Source organism: Capsicum annuum, chromosome 2, assembly GCF_002878395.1.
Source record: "Capsicum annuum cultivar UCD-10X-F1 chromosome 2, UCD10Xv1.1, whole genome shotgun sequence".
Lineage (NCBI taxonomy): Eukaryota > Viridiplantae > Streptophyta > Magnoliopsida > Solanales > Solanaceae > Capsicum > Capsicum annuum.
The window spans coordinates 133,235,426-133,261,036 of NC_061112.1; the positions used below are offsets into that span (position 1 = coordinate 133,235,426).

At 34.3% G+C, this 25,611-nt stretch overlaps 1 pseudogene; it reads right to left on the reverse strand.

Annotated features, from left to right (window-relative positions):
• Positions 1–411: 411 nt before the first annotated feature.
• On the reverse strand, positions 412–14,025 carry LOC107861254 (annotated as a pseudogene).
• Positions 14,026–25,611: the final 11,586 nt, after the last annotated feature.

The window sequence follows — 25,611 nt, forward strand, 5'->3', positions numbered from 1 at the left end:
TAATAATAATAATAATAATAATAATAATAATAATAATAATGATAATAATAACAACAACAACAACAACAACAACAACAACAACAACAACAACAACAACAACAACAACAACAACAACAACAACAACTTAGTGTGTTTATCTCTGTATCAGATAAGGCAATTTCATAATTACTTCGCAATTTCCTTCCTATTAAGTTTGTGTTGGTTTCAGACTTTAAGCGCAGATTAAAATAATTATCTTGCCATATTAGATATTTTTAAATAATAACTTTAGTTGACTGATTTTGAAAGATAAAAACTTTAAGTTGAGTGATTTAGTTGGTACATATTTAAGTTCAATCACTTTGCTAAATAAATTTCTATAGTTGTTCAGTGACCCCTTTTGAGGTATTAACTCCAAGAACTTGGGTTCTTTCAAATGTCGTACAAGAACTTCTCGAAAAGTTTCATGTGTTGTGCTTGCAGCGAGATGGCAACTGATTGGGGATAAATTGGCAAAGAAGACACTTTCCAAAACTATTTTGTCAAATGCCCACTAAATTTCTTTTTGATTTAATTTTTAGGATTAGGGTGTAAAAAGTGGGGAAAAGTTAAAAAAGTGGGGCCCACACATGGGCCAAGAGACCATTTCATCATTTTTACAACTTTAAAAATTTAATATAATATACCTAACACCCACCACTTCTTCCAATATTAAAAAAAAATCCTTCTCTCTCTCCTCTTCAACTTCAACTCTTCCTCTACTCTCAAGAATTTTCTCCCAAATGCCATTTTTTATTTTTCTTCTTCTCCAGTGATAAAGGGCTCATTTTTGCGTTATAAAGTAAGTTAAAATCAAGTTTCGATTATTTGTAGATCCATTTTATCGATTTTTATTGTTAACCGTTTCGAAGTGATGTAGTATAGAAATTTTTTTCTAATGTGGTTGATTAAATAGTTAAAATATGAGAAATTTATAGGTAATTAGTTTGATTCTGAAGCAATGATTGAGTTTTAATTTGGCAGTTTTGATACATTTTTCGCCGATCACGGTGTTGAATTTTAAAATTTTGTTAAGAAATTTTGATTTATTTCTAATTTTTTTAGCACGACAGTGTTGAATGGTGGGATAATTGTTAATTTATGGGTTATTTTGGCTATTTGATTCTAGCAGTGACCTGTTTCTGTTCATAGACTTGTGGTCTATGAAATTAATATTTAGGTGGTGTTGAATTTTAAAATTTTTGTTAAGAAATTTTGCTTTAGTGCTAGTATTTTTTAAGCATTGCATGTTGAATGGTGGGATAATTAATAATTTATGAATTATTTTGTCGATTTGATTCGAGCAGTGACCTGTTTCTGTCCGTAGACTTGTGGTCTATGAAATTAATATTTAGGTGTATGAAATTCTTTTAAAATACGATTGATGAAATAGTCAAAATTAAAAAATTAATAGCTAATTAGTTTGATTTGTAGCAATAGTTGAGTTTTGATACTACACGTTTGATTGAAAATTTTTTGTTCATCATGCTGTGAACTGTTTAATGATGGGATAATTCTTAATTATTTTGAATTTTTCATTTGAGCATTGAATTGTTTCTGTTAATAGACTTGTAGTTTGAATTGACAATGGCGAATTGTTGAAGAAGAGGCCGAAGATGAAGAGGAAGAAGCAACAGACAAAGAAGAAGGAGAAGACAAAAAAGATGGACAGAAAGAAGAAAAAGAAGAAACAAATAAAAAAGATGTGGTCTAGAATATCGTTGATTTTATCAACGATAACATTTGTGATGATGAGGAAAAAGTCATTTGAGTGCTAATATTGTTAATGTTTAAGACTTTTTCCTTTTGAGAAACAAGGGAGTTGAATGATCTGTTGTTAGGATATGATAAATATTTTTTTATTTTATGAAAATTGTTATGATTCTGCACTGAATCTATTTTTATCAAATTGTATTATTGCATGAAATTTGAATGTGCATTGTGTTGTCATAACTGATACAGTGTATGATTGACTTCATCGAATGCATATTTAATCTTTCGTATACTGTTAGCATATTCTATCATTACCATGCTACTCGATTTTAAGTTGATGTGTAGTTTGATCAACTATGATTCTATGAAAAACAGTATTAACATTATGAAAAAATATAAGTATTTTTATTTATTCAATCTCACTACATCTATGTTATACCTTTCCAAACAATGAATACAAACATTATACCACATAACATCATTTTTAGGTCATTCTCCCTTTTTTCGGCTGAAATCAGTTACACAGTTATAAAATTTGCGACCTAAATTTGAGTCCATGCGTGTTGTCCTTAAGACAGTCGCATTTCCACAATGATAAATTAGAGTCTTTTTAGAATTGAATGTTTGAGATGCTTGAGACATTGTAGAATTTTAAAATAAAAATAAAGTGGATGAAATAAAATAATAAGGGATGGAGGACTTTATATATGAAGTAAAAAGAAGTGTTAATATTGAAGGAATACAAAATTAGCCGTTTGTTATCGTTGGAATACTAATTATATTTTTTGAACTATTGGTGACACTTAATAGACTGCCATCGATCATGACCTATGTCAATCATCAACGAGATATTAAAGTCTACCGTAGACACTCGTAATCGATGGACCCTCAATAACATTATAAAAAGAAAATAATTAAGTAAATAATATACTTGTGCTTTGATAGTCCATCGATTCAATTGGTTTACTGTAGACTTACACTGTACATAGTGCATCGATTGATCTCTGGATCATTGGTAGATCTCGTAGATGTATGTACATGATTATAGTCCCTAACTATCATGTTGTTTAAAAATAAATAAATAAACAAAAAATAAATATAGTGTTAAATTCTACACATATGAGTGAGTTTAAACAAGTCACATAATCGTATTAGAGCTTATACAAATCAGGGATGGTGAATTAAGATGTGTGTGGATGGGTAGAGGTTGAACAAACAATATCCTAAGAGTAATGTTTGTCAAAGCACAAGTATGTTTTGAAGATGTTGGTTATATTTGATGCCTATCCATCCACATATTTGATGCCTATCCATCCACATACTCCTTCAATCACCACCCCCAAATCAAAAAAGTATATGGATGGGTAGTCATCAAATAGAATCAACATCCTTAAAACATACTTGTGCTTTGACAAACATTACTTTGAAGATGTTGATTGTTCACCCTCTATCCATCCACATAATCCTTTAATCACCACCCCCAATTTGTATAAGCTCTAACAAGATCATGTGACTTGTTTAAACTCCTTTATATGTGTAGAAATCCAAAATTTATTTATTTTTTATTTAATTATCATTTTTAAATAACATCTAAGTGAGGGTCTATAACCATGTACATAGATCTATGTGATCTACGAATGATCAAGAGAGTAATCGATGCACGACCTACAGTGTAGGTTTATGATAGACCAAATAAATCGTTGGACCCTCAAAGCACAAGTATATTTTTATATGGTATTAACATGGGTCAGCATCGATGAAAGTCTATTAAGTGTCACCAACAGTACAGGATTGTTTGTTAACCAACAGTTCAACAGTTCAAGTGATTATGTGTTTAAACTTTTTTAAATTTAATTATTTTCTTTCACCATCCCCAAATCATATGATTATGTGTTTAAAATTTTTAATTTAATTATTTTCTTTCAAACTACAAGCTACTGATGGTTCATCGATTCATATAATTTATGATTGACCTATATGTCTGATCGAGGAGTGACAGTGTCTAAGATCGATAGCAGTGCATAAAATATTATCTGGTGTAGTGTAGATCGATTTGCTTGTGTATGATAGACTATATATGTGATCTGAATTTATTATCAGATAAATTTTTACTCTTTGTGAAATTAATTAAGGCAATCTACAATTGTATTCATTGAACAAGCATCTCCCTAAACACAATCCTCTGAATTTCTGTTATGCTTGGACCCTTACCATCACGAAAATGATTTACGCATAGTAAAGCAATCATTTTGGATGAGATTTTCTTATTCCTGCTCGTGGCGTGTTCAACATCGCACGTGTGAAACCCAACATACTTGTATAGGCAAAATTTGTTCGAGGATTCGAACTTCCTTGCCCGCAACAACTAGCCGCAACCACGAGATACACATTTCACCTTCAACAATTTATTGCAGTTCTTCTTCGTAAAATAATTAAAACACTGCCTCACCGATGCTCCATCTAGTAGCATTTTCTGCTCTTTCTTGTCGGCGAATGTTTGATCACGGTAGAAACTGATTTCATCGGCGAAGGAATTTCTTGGTTGTGATTCCGTTCCAAAATATTCTTCCAAATCTTGCAAATCCGATGAAACGTATTCCATATGCATAGAATCATCTTCCATATTAATTGGATGATCGTCATCGTTCTCATAATCATTCGAATCGTCATCGACTGTCGGGCGCTTAGGTGGGGTGGTGATGAATTCAATGGTTCTTTAAAGGGCCCCTCAACTACATTTATCCTTAAAATGGACCTAAATCCATCAACATCAATATCCACTATGTACAACGACACACGTTTATCATTATTTATGACCGTAGGATGCACCTTTTTCCTCAAATGCATTAGATAACTAATCACCACATCGCTCGGTATGCAATCTAGATCTTCGCTCTCCATTATGCTTGCAACCAACTCATCGTGTGAACCGTTGCGATGAATTGCAATGGGCAATGTCAGCTTAGTAAAAGATTTCATTTCCAATATTTGAGAGTCTCCTCCCATTCTCCCATGAAATTATCAGAAACCAGAATAAATTTTGTAATAAACATTCTAGAATTAAGCTTTGGTCAACGATAGATTATGCTGAGGGTCTATGTCGAATGTATGCACGGTCAATGACTGACGATGACTGGTCGATGACTGGGCAGATATTCGTATAAAAAATTTTGAAATTATAAATATTGCTTCTAATCAACGATCATTGGGTTTATGGAATAGAGAAATGAACTTGGAGTTGCCTGAGCTGTTGTAATGTACTTTCTAAAGTGATTTTAAGTAATATGAGTGATTTAAAGCTTTTTAACAATGGTGGAAAGTGTGTTTGAGAAGATAGCAAACAAATGGGGTAACATTGGTGTAATGGACAAGTTTATGATGTTTGTGGACTGCTTTAGAGCTGATCATCGGAAAATAACGCTGGAAAAGTGGCCAAAATCGAAGTTTTTTGGAGGAAAATGGAAGCTTCTATTTTAAGCTATTGGATTTTTTAAAATTATTTTTGGAAACCCAATACATTTTATATATAATGGTGGATGATGGAGTGGGTTGAAGTGTATTATTAAAAACTTGTGGGTGAATTTATTAAGTTGGAAATATTGGGTTAAAGTGAATTATTATAAAACTTGTGGGTGAAGTTGTTAAGTTGGTAAAGTTAGTGGTGATGTGGAATTAAGTAGACATATGGCCAATTTTTTTTAAACTTGTGTCTATTTGACAAAATAGTTTTCAAAAATATCCGTTTTGGCAGCAAAGCCCAATCGATTGGGGAAAATTTAACAAAAGCATACTTTGGCAAAACTATTTTATCATATATTCACTTAATTTCTTTTTGATTTAATTTTTAGTGTTTAGGTTAACAAAGTGTGGAAAAGCTGTAAAAGTGGGGCTCACACGTGGGCCAAGGGACCATTTCATCATTTTTACAACTTTATAAATTTAATATAATACACCTAACATCCTCCACTTATTCTAGTATAAAAAAAAAACTTCTCTCTATCCTCTTCAACTTCAACTCTTCCTCTACTCTCAAGAATTTTCTCCCAAACGCTATTTTTTATTTTTCTTCTTCTCCAGTGACAAAGGGCTCATTTTTGCATTATAAAGTAAGTTAAAATCAAGTTTCGATTATTTGTAGATCCATTTTATCGATTTTTATTATTAATCGTTTTGAAGTGATGTAGTATAGAATTTTTTTCGAATGTGGTTGATTAAATAGTTAAAATATGAGAATTTTATAGGTAATTGATTTGATTCCGAAGCAATGATTGGGTTTTGATTCTACAGTTTCAATAGATTTTTTTGTCGATCACGGTGTGGAATTTTAAAATTTTTGTTAAGAAATTTTGCTTTAGTTCTGATATTTTTTTTAGCACTACAGTGTTGAATGGTAGTATAATTGCTAATTTATGAGTTATTTTGACTATTTAATTTGAGTAGTGATCTGTTTCTGTCCGTAGACTTGTGGTCTATGAAATTAATGTTTAGGTGTATGGAATTCATTTAAAATACGATTGATGAAATAATCAAAATTAAAAGATTAATAGCTAGTTAATTTGATTTGTAGAAATAGTTGAGTTTTAATACTACATGTTTAATTAAAAAAATTTCGTTCATCACGTTGTGAACTGTTTAATGGGGTAATTATTAGTTATTTTGGCTTTTTTATTTGAACATTGAATTGTTTCTGTTAATAGACCTGTGGTCTATGAATTGACAATGGCAGAATTGTTGAAGAAGGAGCTGAAAATGGAAAGGAAGAAGCAATAGACAAAGAAGAAGGAGAAGACAAAAAAGATAGACAGAAAGAAGAAAAGAAGAAGTAGACAAAAAATATGTGGTTTTTATCAACGATAACATTTGTAATGACGAGGAAAAAGATATTTGAATATTAATATTGTTAATGTTTAAAACGTTTTTTTAGAAACAAGGGAGTTGAATGATCTGTTGTTAGAATATGACAAATAGTTTTTTATTTTATGAAAATTGTTATGATTCTGCACTAAAACTGTTTTTATCAAACTGTATTGTTGCATGAAATTTTAATGTGCATTGTGTTGTCATTACTGATATAGTGCATGATTGACTTTATAGAAAGCATATTTAAGCTTTTGTATATTGTTAGCATAGTCTATCATTACCATGCTACTCGATTTTAAGTTGATGTGTAGTTTGATCAACTATGATTCTATGAAAAAAAAGTATTAAGATTATGAAAAAATAGAAGTATTTTTATTTATTCAATCTCACTACATTCATGTTACACCTTTCCAAACAATGAATACTAACATTATACCACATAACATCATTTTTAGGTCATTCTCCCCTTTTTTGGCTGAAATCAATTACACAGTTATAAAATTTGTGACTTGAATTTGAGTCCGTGCATTCTATCCTCAAGACAGCCGCATTTTCACAATGATAAATTAGAGTCTTTTTAGAATTGGATGTTTGAGATGCTTGAGACATTGTACAATTTTAAAATAAAAATAGAGTGGATGAAATAAAATATGATGGATGGAGGACTTTATAAATGAAGTAAAAAGAAGTGTTTTTATTGAAAGAATATAAAATTAGCCGGATCGGCAAATCACAGTTTTCGGCAATGAGTTGTCTGAACTCGTGCCTTCTTCGGAGAATCACCTAATCTCTCTTTATGCCCAATTTTAGTCTGTTCTAAAACATGGACCATTCTAGTTACAAAATCTGAAAATCTGATTTCAAACATGCATTCTATTCTGTTCTGAATTAACATGACATTATCGGAGTTGGTGTCGTCACACCAAGACTTATAAGTCCTTTTTCTGAGCCATAATGCATCATGCATGATTTTTTCATCAAAACTCAATTCAAACCACCCAAACATGCAAATAGTATAAGAGATTTCATGTTCCAAAACATAAGTCAAAACTATGTAAGAATTCTTCAAACATATGATGGTCATGTGCTTTTGACAAAACCATGCACTCTTTCATTATATGTATATTCAACATTTATCAACATAGATCAACAACACTCTCTTTTGATTCCACAATCATGTTCAAATCATAGTATAAATCAAAATCTTTCATATCATATTTTTTAAAACAATCCATATCATACGAATAATGAAAAAAATCATATCAAGATAGGGATTCATTATAATTCATGCTCTCAATTGAATATTCATCCTTAAACACATGCATACATATATATAGAATTTCAAATCAATTGGGGAAAGGCCTAAAGACCAAAACAATGTCATTGTTACTTCTAAGACATGATTATAAATCATAAATCTAAAACCCTTTTCTTAAAAATCATGATTTCTATGCCCATGAGAATTTTAGGAAAAACCCATGTACCTCAATACAGAAAATAATGGATGATTCTTGAGGCCTACGGTTTAGGAATTCTGAATCTTCAATCAATCTTGAAAAGCCACGGTTAAATCTTGACTTATTTGGATTTTTAGTTTAAAACTCTAGAGAGTGTTTTTGTGAATTATTTATGAAAATATGAATAATGTGGTCACTTGGGAGTGTAATCCCGTGTTTAAGCTGATAAGGGGTGGAAAAATACCTAATATGCCCTTAATGAGACAGAATAAAATATAACTGGGAGCCTGGTTTTATGGGCCACCGTGACGCACCACAATCGCGGTGGCTCACTGAAATTTGACGAATGGAATTCTTAAGGTCACCGCGATGCGGAGCCATCGCGTTGTCCCACTGGTTGGAACCTAAACTTCAGCGCGATGCACCACAATCGTACTAGGCTACTGAAATTTGACAATTGCTAAGTACACCCCCTCCGCAATGCGCCAAGCACCAAAATGACGGTGTTTTACGACTAGGACTTAAACTAGCCATAACTTCTTTTCCGTGTATCGGATTTAGGCGAATCTTATATCGACGGAAAGCTTATTCAATTTTCCACATGATAAAATATCAAAATTAGGGAAATTATATATGGTTTAAAATTTACTTAGTTTGAAAGTAAAAAAAAATGAGACTAAGTCTCTTTGACACTATTCTAGTCATTCAACTCTAAGAGCATATTACCACGAGCTAACGCATGGACGATGCGGGGCGTTACAATTAAAGTCAACCTGAGACACTCATAATCGATGGACCCTCAATAACATGTTTAAAAAGTAAATAATACACCTGTGTTTTGAGAATCCATCAATTCAATTGGTCTACCGTAGACTTACTCTGTAGGTAGTGCATCGATTGATCTCTGGATTATTGGTAGATATTGTAGATGTATACACATGATTATAGATCTTTACTAGCATGTTATTTAAAAATAAAGAAATAAATGTAGTGTGGAATTCTACACATATGAGTGAGTTTAAACAAGTCACATAATTATATTAGAGCTTATACAAATCAGGGATGATGAATTAAGGCGTGTGTGGATGAGTTGTGGTCGAACAAAAAATATTCTAAGAGTAATGTTTGTCAAAGTACAAGTATGTTTTGAAGATGTTGGTTATATTTGATACCTATCCATCCACCTACTCCTTCAATCACCACCCCCAAATCAAAATAGTATATGGATGGGTAGTCATCAAATACGATCAACATCCTCAAAAGATACTTGTGCTTTGACAAACATTACTTTGAAGATGTTGATTGTTCAACCACTATCCATCCGCATAATCCTTCAATCACCACCCCAAATTTGTATAAGCTTTAACAAGATCATGTGACTTGTTTAAACTTCTTCATATATGTAGAAACCCATAATTTATTTATTTTTTATTTAATTATTTATTTATTTTTAAACAACATCTAAGTGAGGGTCTATAACCATGTACATAGATCTACATGATCTACGAATGATTAATAGAGTAATCGATGCACGACCTACCGTGTATGTCCACGATAGACCAAATGAATCGATGGATCCTCAAAGTACAAGTATATTTTTTACATGGGATTGACATAGGTTAGCATCAATGACAATCTATTAAGTGTCACGAACAGTTCAAGATTGTTTGTTTAACGAACAGTTCAAGTGATTATGTGTTTAAACTTTTTAAAATTTAATTATTTTCTTTCACCACCCCCAAATCATGTGATTATGTGTTTAAACTTTTTTAATTTAATTATTTTCTTTCAAACTACAAGATACGGATGATTCATCGATTCATATGATTTACGATTGACCTATATGTCTGGTCAAGGAGTGACAGTGTCTAAGATGATGATAGTGCATAAAATATTATCTGGTGTAGCGTAGATCGATTTGCTTATCTACAATAGACTATATATATGATCTGAATTTATTTTAATCTTCGTGAATTTAGGCAGTCTACAATTATAATCATTAAACAAGCATCTCCCTAGACAAAATCCTATGGAATTCTTGGACCCTTACCATCATGAAAATAATTTACGTATGGTAAAACATTCATATTGGATGAGATATTCTTATGCCTGCTTGTGGCGTGCACAACACCACACGTGTGGAATCCAACATACTTGTATATGCGAAATCAATCCGAGGATTCGTACTTTCTTGCCCGCAACAACCAGACGCAACCACGAGATACACATTTCACTTTCAACAATTTGGTGCAGCTCTTCTTCGTAAAATAATTAAAAGACTACATCACTGATGCTCTGTCTAGTAGCATTTTCTGCTCTTTCTTGTCAGCAAATGTTTGATCACGATAGAAATTGGTTCCATCGAAGAAGAAATTTCTTGGTTGTGATTTTGTTTCTCAATCTTCTTCCGCATCTTGCGAATTCGATAAAACGTATTCCATATGCATAGAATCATCTTTAATATTAATTGGATGATCATTATCATTCTCATAATCACTCAAATCGTAGTCGACTGTCGGGCGCTTAAGTGGGGGTGGTGATGAATTCAACGGTTCTTTAAAGGGTCCCTCAACTACATTTATCCTTAAAATAGGCCTAAAGTCATCTGCATCAATATCCACCGTGTACAATGACACACGTTTATCATTATTTATGATCGTAGGATGCACCTTTTCCCTCAAATGCATTAGATAACTAATCACCTCATCGCTTGGTGTGCAATCTAGATCCCCGCTCTTTATTATGCTTGCAACCAACTCATCATATGAACCGTTGCGCAAACCATAATGGGCAATGTCAGCTTAATAAAAGATTTTCATTTCTAACATTTGGGAGTCTCCTTCCACTCTCTCATGAAATCACCAGAAACCAGAATAAATTTTGCAATAGACATCCTAGAATTAAGCTTTGATCGACCATTGATTATGCTTTGGGTCTATGTCGGGATGTATGCATGGTCGATGACTGACGATGATTGGGCAGATATCCATACAAAAACTTGAAATTGTAAATATTGCTTCTAATCAACGATCGTTGGGTTTATGGAATAGAGAAATGAAGTTGTAGTAGCCTGGGCTACTGTAATGTACTTTCTAAAGAGTTTTTGAGTAATGTGAGTGATTTAAAGCATTTTAACAATGATGAAAAGTGTGTTTGAGAAGATAGCAAACAAATGGGGTAACAATGGATGCAATGGACAAGCTTATGATGTTTGTGGGACTGATTTAGAGCTGATCTCCGAAAAATAACGTCGAAAAAGTGACCTGAATCGGAGCTTTTTGAAGGAAAAGAACCTTTTATTTTAAACTTTTTGATTTTTTTTAAATATTTTTGTATTATATAATGGTGGATGATGGAGTGGGTTGAAGTGTATTATTAAAAACTTATGGATGAATTTGTTAAGTTAAAAGTATTGGGTTAAAGTGTATTATTACAAAACTTGTGGGTGAATTTGTTGAGTTGAAAAAGTTAGTGATGATGTGGATTAAAGTGGATATATGACAAATTTTAAAAACTTGTGTTTATTTGGCAAAATAGTTTTCAAAACGGCTTTTTTTGGCAGCAAACCCCTACTGATTGGCTGCCATCGTTGGTCGGACTTGGCAATATAAAGCTTAAGCCTTCGTAAGCAATACCACCAGGTCCCATAAATATTGGCCTACCCCAGCCAAAATCAGCAACGTGGATTGGCAGCCTAGATCAAATAGTTATTCTTAAATTTGGGCACTTAAATGTGTATGCACCACGAACGAGTGCCTTCAAGTTAATACACTGCAATTTCAAATAATCAAGAACTGATCTTAAGTAGTTGTTGTCCATTATAGCCAATTGGTCGTGAATTCAAATAAGCTTCGTTTGGAGATCACCCGCGACTGCAATAGCAGTGGCAGTGAATATCACATTACCAAAATAGCCTGTTGGGAGAGAAGGTCGGAGCCTTGCACGCCCATCAGTTGCTATGTACAACTTGGTTTCTTGATCCGGAGTGAGTCCTCGCGCCACACATGTCCTGCCAACATCTCATAAGAGTTGTAGTTCACGGTATTTCCATCTTCTTTGGACTTGGCTTTGAGGGCATTAATTTGGTCGCGGGTTAGTTTGAAGATGGACACACTCACATTACCAAAATAGCCTGTTGGGAGAGAAGGTCGGAGCCTTGCACGCCCATCAGTTGCTATGTACAACTTGGTTTCTTGATCCGGAGTGAGTCCTCGCGCCACACATGTCCTGCCAACATCTCATAAGAGTTGTAGTTCACGGTATTTCCATCTTCTTTGGACTTGGCTTTGAGGGCATTAATTTGGTCGCGGGTTAGTTTGAAGATGGACACACTTGTTCCAGGAACAGTTTCTGAATTCAGGGCATTTTCTACAATTACTGATAAAGAAATGGACCTTGGGTCTAACTCAACTTTAAAAGTTAGTTCATGATGGGAGGATTGCGCAAGACCATATAAGGAGAGCAAGAACCTTATACCCACCGATATGGGACTCCAACACCCCACGCACGCCCAGGGCTGGACATTTGAAGCGTGGACAATATAAGACGGGGGGCCAACATCGGAAACAATGAACTGAGTTGGCCTGACTTTGATACCATGAGAAAGAAATGGACCTTAGGCCTAACTCATTTTCAAAAGCTAACTCATGAGGGGAGAATTGCCCAACACCATATAAGGAGACCTAGAACCGATGTGGGACTCCAACAGTTACCTTGAGAGTGAGAGGTGGCTGGTACTCGATGTGAGGGAACTGAGGCTAAGGTGGATCACGAGCACAGAGGAGGGTGCTGTCAATAAAAGGTGGGACTGTAAGGTCCAGACCACGAGCCATATTGGACCATGTGTTGATGAAATGAAGATCAGAAGCTCCATCTGCTGCGTGCTGTTGCATGCCCACACCAAGGGAAACTCCCCCACATTTAAAATGTGTTATCTATTCAACAGAATTGATATATCAATTCAAGTGATCATAAAAAAAAATCCTAAGTCAAAACAGAAAACAAGCTAGGAAAATTAGAGAGCAATCAAACAAGAACATTAGTATGTAGTAACTTGTCTTCAATCTAGACTAAAAGTAGTCTAAGCTGAACAAAAACATACCTGCAATACCAAGAGAGCATAAGATTCAATTCCTTGTGAATAATCAACGGCAGGAATAAGGCGTCGGAGCTCCAATGTGGGCGCAAAATCTCCAAAATCATCAACCACATCATCAGAATCAGCTTCGACAAAAAGCACTCCTTGTCCCTTACAATCAATCTTAATAGGTGTGAGAGGTCGGCCTTGGATGGTTTCAAGCGGGGTAGGGGTAGACTGAAGAAATACTGGAGGGAAGTGATTAAACGTGACATGAAGCAGTTACAACTGACTGAGGACATGACCCAGGAGGAAAAAATTAGGATGGAGGGCTAAGGTGTGTGGGTGAGTCGTAGTCTGTTGTTAGGAGGGCTTTGGTGTCCTTTGTTTGGCGATCTATAATATTTTTGTGGATGTCGTGCCTATGTTATTTTATCATGTCCCATGCTTTTGATGCTTTTTTGTATACTGTCCTTTGTCTTGAATCGGGGTCTATCGGAAACAGCCTCTCTACTTTTTTAGAGGTAGTGGTATAAACTGCGTACATTCTACCCTTCCCAAACCCCACGATGTGGGAATGTACTGGGTTTGTTGTTGACCCATGGGATACAACGGCACTAATGCTCTAGTCAATGCATCCTTAAGCACCTTTCCATCAAAAAAAAATTGGACATCCTGATGGCCGCCTGTAGAAATAAACACTCGGCGTATGAAAATTAGGTACCACCAAATCCACATTAGAGTTCCACGGACGTATTTGCAACGTCTCCCTCGCAGGCTGCACCATCGTCGATTCCCGTACCTCGATCTTCATCGTTAATTCGATCAACTCTCTAAGCACAAAAAAACTTCTCTAAATAACAAATTATTCATTTTCAGTTTATCATTAGCGACAAAATATGAAATTAATTGAGAAAATGATTTGCCTAGTAAAAAAAAAAAGAAGGAAACGAATAGTGGAGTTGATCTTTAATTTTTTCCTTTTTATGTTATGGTTGACAATATGGCCGATTGGGAGTGGGACAGTGGGTTGAGAAATACTATATATAAAAATTACCTATGGTAAAATTACAAGATTTAATTATCAGACATAGCTAATGTTTAAATAAGTAATTATCAGGCACAAGTTACAATAAATAACTAATATACATTTCTTTTATATTGTATATTTAGAGTCTGATACGAAGATCTTTAATTTCGAAACTCATATATTGTATATATTTTGAAAAAACATTGAGATATGAACAGTATTTAATAATAAAAATAAAAATATATATATTATTTATTAATTTTTTAAACTGAACAGTATTATTGTATATAATATAATACACGGTGAGGAACTAACCAAATCGGTCCACTGTCGTTTTCCCCTATTACTTTTCTTCACCTTACCTTATACCTTACCTTACTAAATTGGAGTATCTATATATCCATATATCTATATATCTATATAATCTATATAATATATTAAAAGTATGAATACCTTTGGAATAGTGATTTGAACTTTTTGTTCTTCATTAAAAGTCTTTTCTTTAGATAAAATCATCTTTTCACTATTTTCCTCAAATTATTATTTAGTTATCATTAATATTAGAACTTTTGAAATTAATTAAAATCCTTATTGAGTTAGGAAAGAAAGTTCTAAATCAATTCAAAGCTTACCTAATATGTAATTTATTAATAAATTAAATAAATGAAAAATAATATTGATTTGAATTGAAAAAAAAAAAGAAAAAAAAATCTGAAAAAAAAAAAAAAAAAAAAGAACAAAAATAGGAAAATACATAAATGGAAAGAAAGTTAAATTGAATTAAAAATGAAGAAAGAAAACGTGTGGAGGAAAAAAGGGGGAAAAAAGAAGAAAGAAAAAAGAAAAACTAAACAAAACATGGAAACAAAAAATTCACAAGGGCTAATTTATTACATTAAATAAATACAAATTGAATTGGCAAAGAAGGAAAGAAAACTAAACCTAAAATTTCTTATAAATTAAGAATTCTTCTTTCTACAATAATACGTCGACAATATAGTTCTCAAAAAAAAAAATCTTTATTATCGTTGTCCATAAATTTGATTGGATTTAAGGTATGTTTTCTAAAAATTTTGCTTTTGATGTTTACAATCTTGATAATATCTATGATTAAAGAAATAAATATGCTTGTGATTTGAGGTAGTTTTCTAAAATTTTAATTAGTATGTTCTTGAAGTTTATAATAACAAATCATCATGTATTCGTGCTAGACAATTGCTAATAAGAGAAGTTTTTACTAAAATATTAACAGTATTTATGATTGAAAAGATAATTTTTCTTGTGATTTGAGGTAAGTTTTCTAAAATTTCAATATGTTTTTTATGTTATAAAAATAAATTATCATGCATTTTTGTTAGACTTCTACTAATTGAGAAGTTCTCTTTAATGATTTTTTGTATGTTCTTGAAGTTTAAATAAAAAATTATCATCTATTCTGAATAGGTAATTGATAATTGAGATGTTTTTTGTGATTTTTTTTATAATGATTTATATATAGTAAATAATTTAAAATTGACTTATTTATAACTTTTACCAAATTCTTTGGATTATATTTCGTCATAAGAAATTGGTTAGCCACTCTAATTGTATACGAATTTCTTCTTCTTCTTTTTTTTCTTTTATCCACATGAGATATTAGGAGATTTAGTTAAATTAACAATCTGATTTTAAGAAAAGTACTAACTGAATTGAATTCTAATGATATCAAATAATTTTATCCAAAAATAAGATTAAAAAAAGTGAAAGTAGAATTTTAATCCAATGACTATATATTTATAGTATAATAGGTATGCTTATTTATTAATCAAGATATATTTATGGTTTACACGTCGTAGATGAATTTACAGGTGGTAGATGAATTTACACGTGGTAGATGGATGTCGGCTTTGAGAAACTTTTTAGATAAAGGTTAGGTTTAATTGTATTGTATTTATATCTCTGTTTTGAATTTTTTTTTTGTGTAAAAGTTAAGTTTAGTTGTATTATTTTGATATCTTTATTATCGTATTTGTAGACACCTAATTTCGTCCCTCCCTGATATCGTTTTACTCATTTTTACCTTATCCTACCGTGTACCCTCACCCGTGTGATAATCCCTCCACAAAATGACAAAAATAACAATCCCCTAACTAATTTTATCCTATCCTAACAACCTACCCAATCAAAATAAAACACATCATATCCTACCCCACAACCACACAATTTCATAGGCATATATACAACAAAAAAGGAAATCAAAAGGGAGAATATATACACTACACCTCACGGGATAGAGAAAAGCTCCAATTGTTTCTTTTTCTTATTCACGAACACCCTCCATTCATTATCTTCTCCAGAGATATATGCACACTGTCACAGAAATAGTCAAGCAGTCATCACCATATTCAACACTCAACATTAAGGGAGGGCAACATAACAAGGACAAGGACCATTCTTTTATTTTGGATTCAAAAACAACAGCTACCAACATCAGCTAAAGAGGACAAAAAATACAATAAAGAGAGGAGAATGGAAAATGATATTAAGCGAGAAGGGTGAGATCAGCCCATCAACTGATTTCTTGGTGATTTTCCAGTTTTTCAACCGTCTTCTTAAGTTTTTCGGCAAAACTCTTTGCCGAAATCAGCCCCAATTCGTCGAACATGCCTTCCTCAGTCCCTAAACTTTCCAAATCTTCCTCTCTTTTTTTTTCTCTATTTTAGAACATATTTTGCCGAAGAAACGTTAGGTTCCTGGAGTTCGACCACTTCGTCGTCATCCGAGATAGCCGGAGCTCTGGCTTTGTTGATTTTCCACTGTCTCTTTTCTGAACTTTCTGGTTTCAGTATATTTGTTCTGGTCGGGCTGTATTTCAGTGTTCTTGCCCAGTGGTTCTTCATTTCTATTGTAGATCTATTTTGCTCGGGTTAGAATTTGGGTTATTGAATAGCTGGTTTGTTTCTTGACGGATTGGGAGAGTTGAATTTGGACTATTTTATGACTGATTTGGAGATTCGAGACTTTATTGGTATTATTCGAGTTTCTTGGAGTGGCTCTTATCTCTATTATTAAGTCTATCGAAAGCTTGAGATTTGTCGTTGGAGCTTAAGTCGAGGTTGTCGGAGGCGGGTTTTCTTTATCTCGTCGAATAATATTGGTCAAAGAGCGGTTTAAGGTCCCTCCCTCAACTCTATATTCTTGTTATTGTCTCAAATGTATTTAATTGTTGTGATTATGTGTGATGTGATCGTAGTTGGTGAGTTTTGTTGACGTTATGATGTCATGATTTTTGTGCTCACGGTGTGTTTTCGATGATATATGAAACGAATTGGAGTAATTTTGGTGTAATTGGTAAAAACGAAGCTAGCGGGGGTGGAATCGAGAAATTGATAAAAGGTGAATATAGGTTAATTTTCGTTTTGTTGTCTTTTGTTTAACTCGGAATAAGCATGAATGTGATAGATTTGTGATATGTTGAAATGGATAGGCAATATAGGTTCGAGTAGGCAAAATTTAGGTGTGATGTGTTGATCGAATGCTTTGAATATTTGAATGTGTTTTTTTTTAGTTTGCTTATTTAATTCAAATGTATTCATTCGGTCGGGGAATGCCCCGAGACACATTGTATTTATTCACCGGGGAATGCCCCGATGTATCATGTTGGCGAAAAATGATCTTGATGAAGGCCTGCGGCGTCGGGTAAGACATTGGAGCTTAGTCTAGGGTTAGTTTAGAATAGGATTTACATTTTCATATTTTTCTATTTTTGGGACTGTATAACTCGGACTGGACACTATATTTTTTTAATTTGTTTTTTATTTGTTTGTTTGATTGTTTTACGTGTTTTGTTTGGTTTATACATCATAGTGTCTAATTAGCCGATATGTTCCAGCAAGAGACCGTGGTCGAACCACGGGATCAAGGGATGCCTAACACCTTCCCCTCGGTCAACAGAATTCCTTAGCTGGAATCTCTGTTCAGTTTTTAGAGTCAAACCGTTTCGAAAAGGATTTTCCAAAGGTGACTTGGCACACCGGATTATGCCAAGTGGCGACTCTGAATAAAAAAAATAATGTAAATAATTCTTTTTTTCGAAACAATTTTTTTTTTTTTGGTCACCTTAATAATAAAAGTCTTTCGAACTTAAAGTGCATATTTTTTTTAAGAACGAAAAGGGGTGTGACAGTATTATTTTATTATAGTTCATAGGCGGTAGATGAGTGTTAGACGGCTTTGAGAAAATTTTTATGTAAAGGTTAGATTTAATTATATTATTTTGATGTCTCTATCGTCGCATTGTTTTGTTGCAGTTTACAGGTGGTAGATGAATGTCGATTGACTTTGACAATTTTTTTTTTATAAAGATTAGGTTTAATTATTTAAATCTCCAAAAGATTTTGAATTTAATTATTGTATTCATTTTTATTATTTAAACAAATATCCTATTTAGTACAATGTTTGAACTCGATAAAGTGAGGTACACGCGCGAAGAGCGTACACCTAAACTAGTCTGAGTAATGTTCCGTCGACATGGTTGGTGTTGACATGGGAAAGACATGCATATACGTGGAGACGTGGAGTTAGTTATCTCATATCTTCGATGCACTTTTACTTGTTTTGTTATTTTTGACATATCAAAAAATAAAAAATTAAAAAAAATTTGTAAATTATTTTTCAAGATCTAATACTAATAAATAATATTGCATAAAATACTTTTGAAAATAATTATCAATACTCATAATCAATCATATAATAAAATTAACTTTCACATTTTATTCCAAAAGTATTATAGTGTTGTCCACCGGATCATATTACACTCTTACAGAAAATGAAACAGTTAATTCACCTGGCTAGATGTAATAATTTATTTAATGTTTCAAACGATAATGTAATAAAATGCTAGATATATAATATGAAAACTATTGGGAAACAAGGGGAAAATGCAATAACAAATACTATTTATACACACAAATTGATGTGAGTCGTGCGAATACTATCCTAAATTAATACTGTAATAATGGGAAATGTTTACTTCAAAACTAGACAAGCTTATCTCCACGGGATCATTCGTAAAAATAAAAAAGTTCAAATAGCATAACCTTTAAATAAAATTACTTCCTCCGTCTAATTGGCATATTTCCTTCATTAAAATTCAGACGATATAAATTTTGATCAACATTTTAAGACGTATCTTTTAATTCTATTGAAAAAGAAAAAAGAAAAGTTGAAAACTTATAGTACTTTTGTATGATTTTTTAATATCTAAATTTTAATTTTAAAATATTAAATTAATTTTATCTAATCTAATTTTGAAAATTAGTCCAATTGACTCTCAACAAATCAAACGTATCAACTATTTGAAGATGAGGATGTATTTCTTTAGTAATGTGACATAACCTTATTTTCAGACAATCACAAGCTTTAAAGTACGTAACTATTTTGTGGACAAAAACATGATTTTGATATAATTAGGCACTTGTTACATCTGTTAATCCTTCCGATCATTAAAAAATTTATCGACTTCCTGTGCAAACAACTGCCAAAAATTGGGTTTCTGTCAATTTATTTTTTTAATTCCAAGCACATGGAAACATTTTTGTACGGTCCAAAATGTTATAAAAACTTTTGTTTCAACTTACCCACAACAAAAAGTAACTAGTTTTCTATTTCTAACAAAAATCGAAATAATAATAATAAATAAAACATTTTGTTGGTATTTTCCTTCACTTGTACCTTTTTTCCAATCAGTAGTAACCCAAGTACTCTTCTAAGTTTTAACACATACTGCTGAGTCAAAATGTGCTTAATTCAAAATTTGACTTTTTTTAAAAAAAAAAAACATTTAGGATCATAATGTTAAAACTAGTTGACTTTTCTCTTAAACTCGCTTCTGAAATCAATCTTCCTGTAACAACAACAATAATAATATGCTTAGTGTAATTCTATAAAGTGAGATATATGAAGTGCACATTCTATCATTCCTAGAGTCACCTGTGGGATTAAACAACAACAACAACATACCTACTGTATTTCTACAAGGTGGGGTCTGAAGGGGGTAGAGTATACACAGTTCGTACCTTTACCTTAGAGGTGAGGTGTATACACAATTCATACCTCTACCTTAAAGATTAGGTAGAAAGGTTGTTTCTGATAAACTGTTATGAACCAATTGTCTCACATTGAAAAAATAGAGAAATGCTAAGGGGATTATAAGTCAAATGAGTTCTCCCACCTATTAGACTAGTCTTTTCGTTTGAGCTCTCCCGTTTGGTTTATGACATTGGTTCTCTCATTGAGAGTCTCACGCGTTGGGCCGTGACTCGGAGTGGTGGCCTGGACCCAAGAGGGGTGCCAGCCGTGACCTACCGGGCGTAGCCGTGACCAACGAGGATTGATCCATGTATGAGGAGCCGTGCATTGGGCCGTGACTCGTAGTGATGGCTTGAACCCAAGAGGGGTGCCAGCCGTGACCAACGAGGATCGATCCACGCGTAGGGCCACGACTTGGAGTGGTGGCCTGTGCTCCAGAATGATGGCCTGGATCTAAGAGGGGTGTCAGCCGTGACCAACTGGCTAAACCGTGATTAACGAGGTTGTTGGTTCTCAAGCGGAGGCGATTGTTATGAACCAATTGTCCCACACTGGAAAAATAGAGAAATGCTAAGGGGATTATAAGCCAAATGAGTTCTCTCACCTATTAGACTAGTCTTTTGGGTTGACCTCTCCCGTTTGATTTATAACATTTGGTGGCCTAGACCCAAGAGGGGTGCCAGCCGTGACCAACTGGGCATAGCCGTGACCAACGAGGATCGATCCACGGGTGGGGAGCCGCGCGTTGGGCTGTGACTCGTAGTGGTGGCCTGTGTGCCAGTAGTGGTGGCCTGGACTCAAGAGGGGTGCCAGTTGTGACCAGCTGGGCATAGCCGTGACCAACAAGGATCAATCCACGCGTGGAGCTACGACTCGGAGTGGTGGCCTGGACCTAAGAGAGGTGCTAACCATGACCAACTGGCCTCAGCTGTGATCAACGAGGTCGTTGGTTTTCAAGCGGAGACGATTGTTATGAACCAATTATCCCACATTGAGAAAATAGAGAAATGCTAAGGGGATTATAAGCCAAATGGGTTCTCCCGCTTATTAGACTAGTCTTTTGGGTTGGGCTTTCCCGTTTGGTTTATAACATTCATCTCCGCTTGAGAACCAACGACCTCGTTGATCACGGCTGAGCCCAGTTGGTCACGGCTGGCACCCCTCTTAGGTCCAGGCCACCACTCCGAGTCGTGGCTCCACGCGTGGATTGATCCTCGTTGATCACGGATATGGCCAGTTAGTCACGGTTGGCACCCCTTTTGGATCCAGGCCACCACTATGAGTCACTGCCCAAGCGCGGCTCCCCACCAAATGGGAGAGCCCACTCCTGGCGCACAGGCCACCACTCCGAGTCGTGGCTCCACACGTGGATCGATCCTCGTTGGTCACGGGCTATGCCCAGTTGGTCACGGCTGGCACCCTTCTTGGATCCAGTCCACCACTACTGGCACACAGGCCACCACTATGAGTCACGGCCCAACGCGCGGCTTCTCACTAAACGGGAGAGCCCAACCCAAAAGACTAGCCTAATAGGTGGGAAAACCCATTTGGCTTATATTCTCTTTAGCATTTCTCTATTTTTCCAATGCGGGACAGTTGGTTCATAACAATCGCCTTCGTTTGAGAACCAAAAACCTCGTTGGTCACAGTTGAGCCCAGTTGGTCACGGCTGACACCTCTCTTAGTTCCAGGCCACCACTCCTGGTACACAGACGACCACTCCGAGTCGTGGCTCCACGCGTGGATCGATCCTCGTTGGTCACGGCTATGCCCAGTTGGTCACGGCTGGCACCCCTCTTGGGTCCAGGCCACCACTACTGATACACAGGTCACCACTCCGAGTCACGGCCCAACGCGCGGCTCCCCACACGTGGATTGATCCTAGTTGGTCACGGCTGGCACCCCTTCTTGGGTCCAGGCGACCACTCCAAGTGCGCAGGCCACCACTTCGAGTCACGGTCCAACGCATGGGACTCTCAATGAAAGCACCACTGTTATAAACCAAATAGGAGAGCCCAACCCAAAAGACTAGCCTAATAGGTGGGAGAACCCATTTGGCTTATATTTTTCCCTTAGCATTTCTCTATTTTTTCAATGTGGGATAATTGGCTCATAACAATCGCCTCTGCTTGAGAACCAACGACCTCATTGGTCACGGTTGAGCCCAGTTGGTCACGACTGAGGCCACCACTTCGAGTCACGGTCCAACGCATGGGACTCTCAATGAAAGCACCACTGTTATAAACCAAATAGGAGAGCCCAACCCAAAAGACTAGCCTAATAGGTGGGAGAACCCATTTGGCTTATATTTTTCCCTTAGCATTTCTCTATTTTTTCAATGTGGGATAATTGGCTCATAACAATCGCCTCTGCTTGAGAACCAACGACCTCATTGGTCACGATTGAGCCCAGTTGGTCACGACTGACAGCCTTCTTAGGTCCAAGCCACCACTACTGGCATACAGGCCACCACTCCGAGTCACGGCCCAACGCGCGGCTCCCCACACGTGGATAGATCCTCGTTGGTCACGGGCTGGCACCTCTTCTTGGGTCCAAGCCACCACTCCTGGCATACAGACCACCACTCTGAGTCGTGGCTCGACGCATGGATCGATCCTCGTTGGTCACAGCTATGCCCAGTTGGTCACAGCTGGCACCCCTCTTGGGTGGGTGTCCAGGCCACCACTACTAGCACACAGGCCACCACTCCGAGTCATGGCCCAACACGCGGCTCCCCACACATGGATAGATCCTTGTTGGTCATGGGCTGACACCCCTTCTTGGGTCCAGGCCACCACTCCAAGTGCGCAGGCCATTACTCCAAGTCACGGCCCAACGGGTGAGACTCTCAATGAAAGCACCACTGTTATAAACCAAACGGGAGAGCTCAACCCAAAAGGCTAGTCTAATAGGTGGGAGAACCTAATTTAGCTTATAATCCCCTTAGCATTTCTCTATTTTTCCAATGTGGGACACTTGGTTCATAATATAGACCCTGACTCAAACCATAAATAGTTTTAAAAAAGAAATAATATAAGAACAAGAAACAAAACTATAGATTATAGTCGTTGAAATTAACTGTACAAATTGTCCAAAAAATGTAGTGGTCTTTAACTTTTCCCTTTAAAATGGGTCGTTCTTTAGTATTTGCACTTCAATTTTTGAACTTATACCCAGTTGGTATAAGTTTTTAATCATAAACTGACATCATGGTGACATAATTTAAAGGATATTATGATAAGAAAATATATGTTTAATTTGTTCCCATAATTTTTTTTAATTATGAATGGCATATATTACTATGGTAAATGAAACTACAGTGCCAAGGCGTCATTTCTTTAAGGGTAAAATTCAGAAATAGCACACTTTCATAACAACACTTTTATAATTGCATATTATAGCAACTTTTGATATATATTTTTGCAAAGTGTTGCTATAAAAATACAAATACAATTGTTTTTACTGCATTAATTATCTGATCTAAATATGGTAATAATTCCATAAATTAACAATTAAAGATTACAATCCCATTAAAAGCTCATTAATCACCCTTTTTCCGTTACCTTCCAACAACCCTATTCAAATTCAAAAAAAAAAAAAAACTGTATTATTCACTCGCTATATGCGTGATTCTTCTTCTTCTTCTTAAAAATAAAAAATATTCAATTCAATTCAATTTTCCAGTCGCTAAACGCATGATCCTTAAAAAAAAATCAATTCAAATTTTTGTTGAAGCTTCAAATTCGCTGTAATTGAACAATCAAATTCAATTGTACTTGTTGATGTTCAAAAAAAAATTTGTAAAGTTCAACTATCAACATTACCTTGTTCTCGGTAACACTTTGAAATTCAATTATCTTTTACGAATTAATGCTTAAGTGTTGTTTCAGGTATTACCGTATTTTTTTTTTTGAGTATATTTTGTTTTTGCCGATCGTTTTTTTCAATTACTCAATTTGTGATGCATCGTAGATTTATTTACTGATGCTCCTATCTAGTTTTTTGTTGTCGCCGTTAAATTTTGTATGAATAATTTCTAAACGAATTTCGAATTATAAGCAATGAAGGAGTAAATTCAACATATATAACAAAAACCTTCAGAATTCAACTATTTGTTGCCAAATTTCAGTTTAGAAGTTGTTTCAGGTATTAAAATTTCACTGTTCGACTATTTATTTGATGATCGTTTGTTGTTATTTTGATCGGTTTAACAATTGAACAAATTGTGAAGCTTTCTAGAATTTCGATTATGAACATAATTTAAACAAATTTTGATTTGAATTTTATTCAATTATTTTCTGAAATCCTAGATCAATGAATGATCGAATCCAGCTGTTGAATATAATAAAATTCTATTGACACATATCAAAATATAAATTAGGTATGCTCCCAGATGTATTTTTTTGTGTTTAATGTTAAAACTGCATATGTATTTTTGTTATGCTTAGTGTTAACACTGCATATGTATTTTTGGTTTGTTTGTCGGAATTTCAGAATATAACTGTATATGTGAAAATATATGTTATACGTGTTTTACTTCTGTTCGATTCAGTAGTTTCTGTATTTAGTTGAAAACTTTTGTTGTGTTTGTATTTTACTTTAAGCAAATTTTATTTTAATGTATTTTTTGAACAAATTGTGAAGTTTTGTAGAATTTCAATTATGAACATAATTTAAACAAATTTCTATTTGAATTTTATTCAATTATTTTCTGAAATCCTAGATCAATAAATGATCGAATTTAGTTGTTGAATGTGATGAAATTTTACTGACCCATATCAAAATACAAATTAGGTATGCTCCCAGATGAATGAGACGTCTATAACAATTGTACTGCCACCAAAGTATAAACGCCCTCCTGGAAGACCTCTTGCAAAGAAGGATCGTGGAAAATCGGGTCGAGATATGTTTGGAAAGAAGAACATCAACTCATGCACCGGATGTGGGGCTAAGGGTCACAACAGACATTCTTGTAGGAAATATCATAAATGATACATTTTTTCTTCTGTATTATTTTTTAATACTTTCTTCTGCAGTTTTTATAATAATGAACTCATTTTTATGGTTTTAAACATTTATTTAGCATTTGCGATCTAAGCACTGTTTAATATGAATGTTGCATTTGTATATAATGCAAAATCTGAACACTGCTTATGTATTTTGAATCTACATATCATATATATTTTGAACACTGTATATGTATTTTTAGTACAAATTTAGTAACTTTGGTTAACCTCATATGAATGTTAACTTTAGAATGAAGAAAAATTAAAATAAATATAATGTATATTGCATATGTATTTTTAATGCAGTTTCATATGATTTTAATAAAAATTTAAAATAAATTAATTTCATGCATTTTTTCTAAATTAGTTAGTTTGAATCAC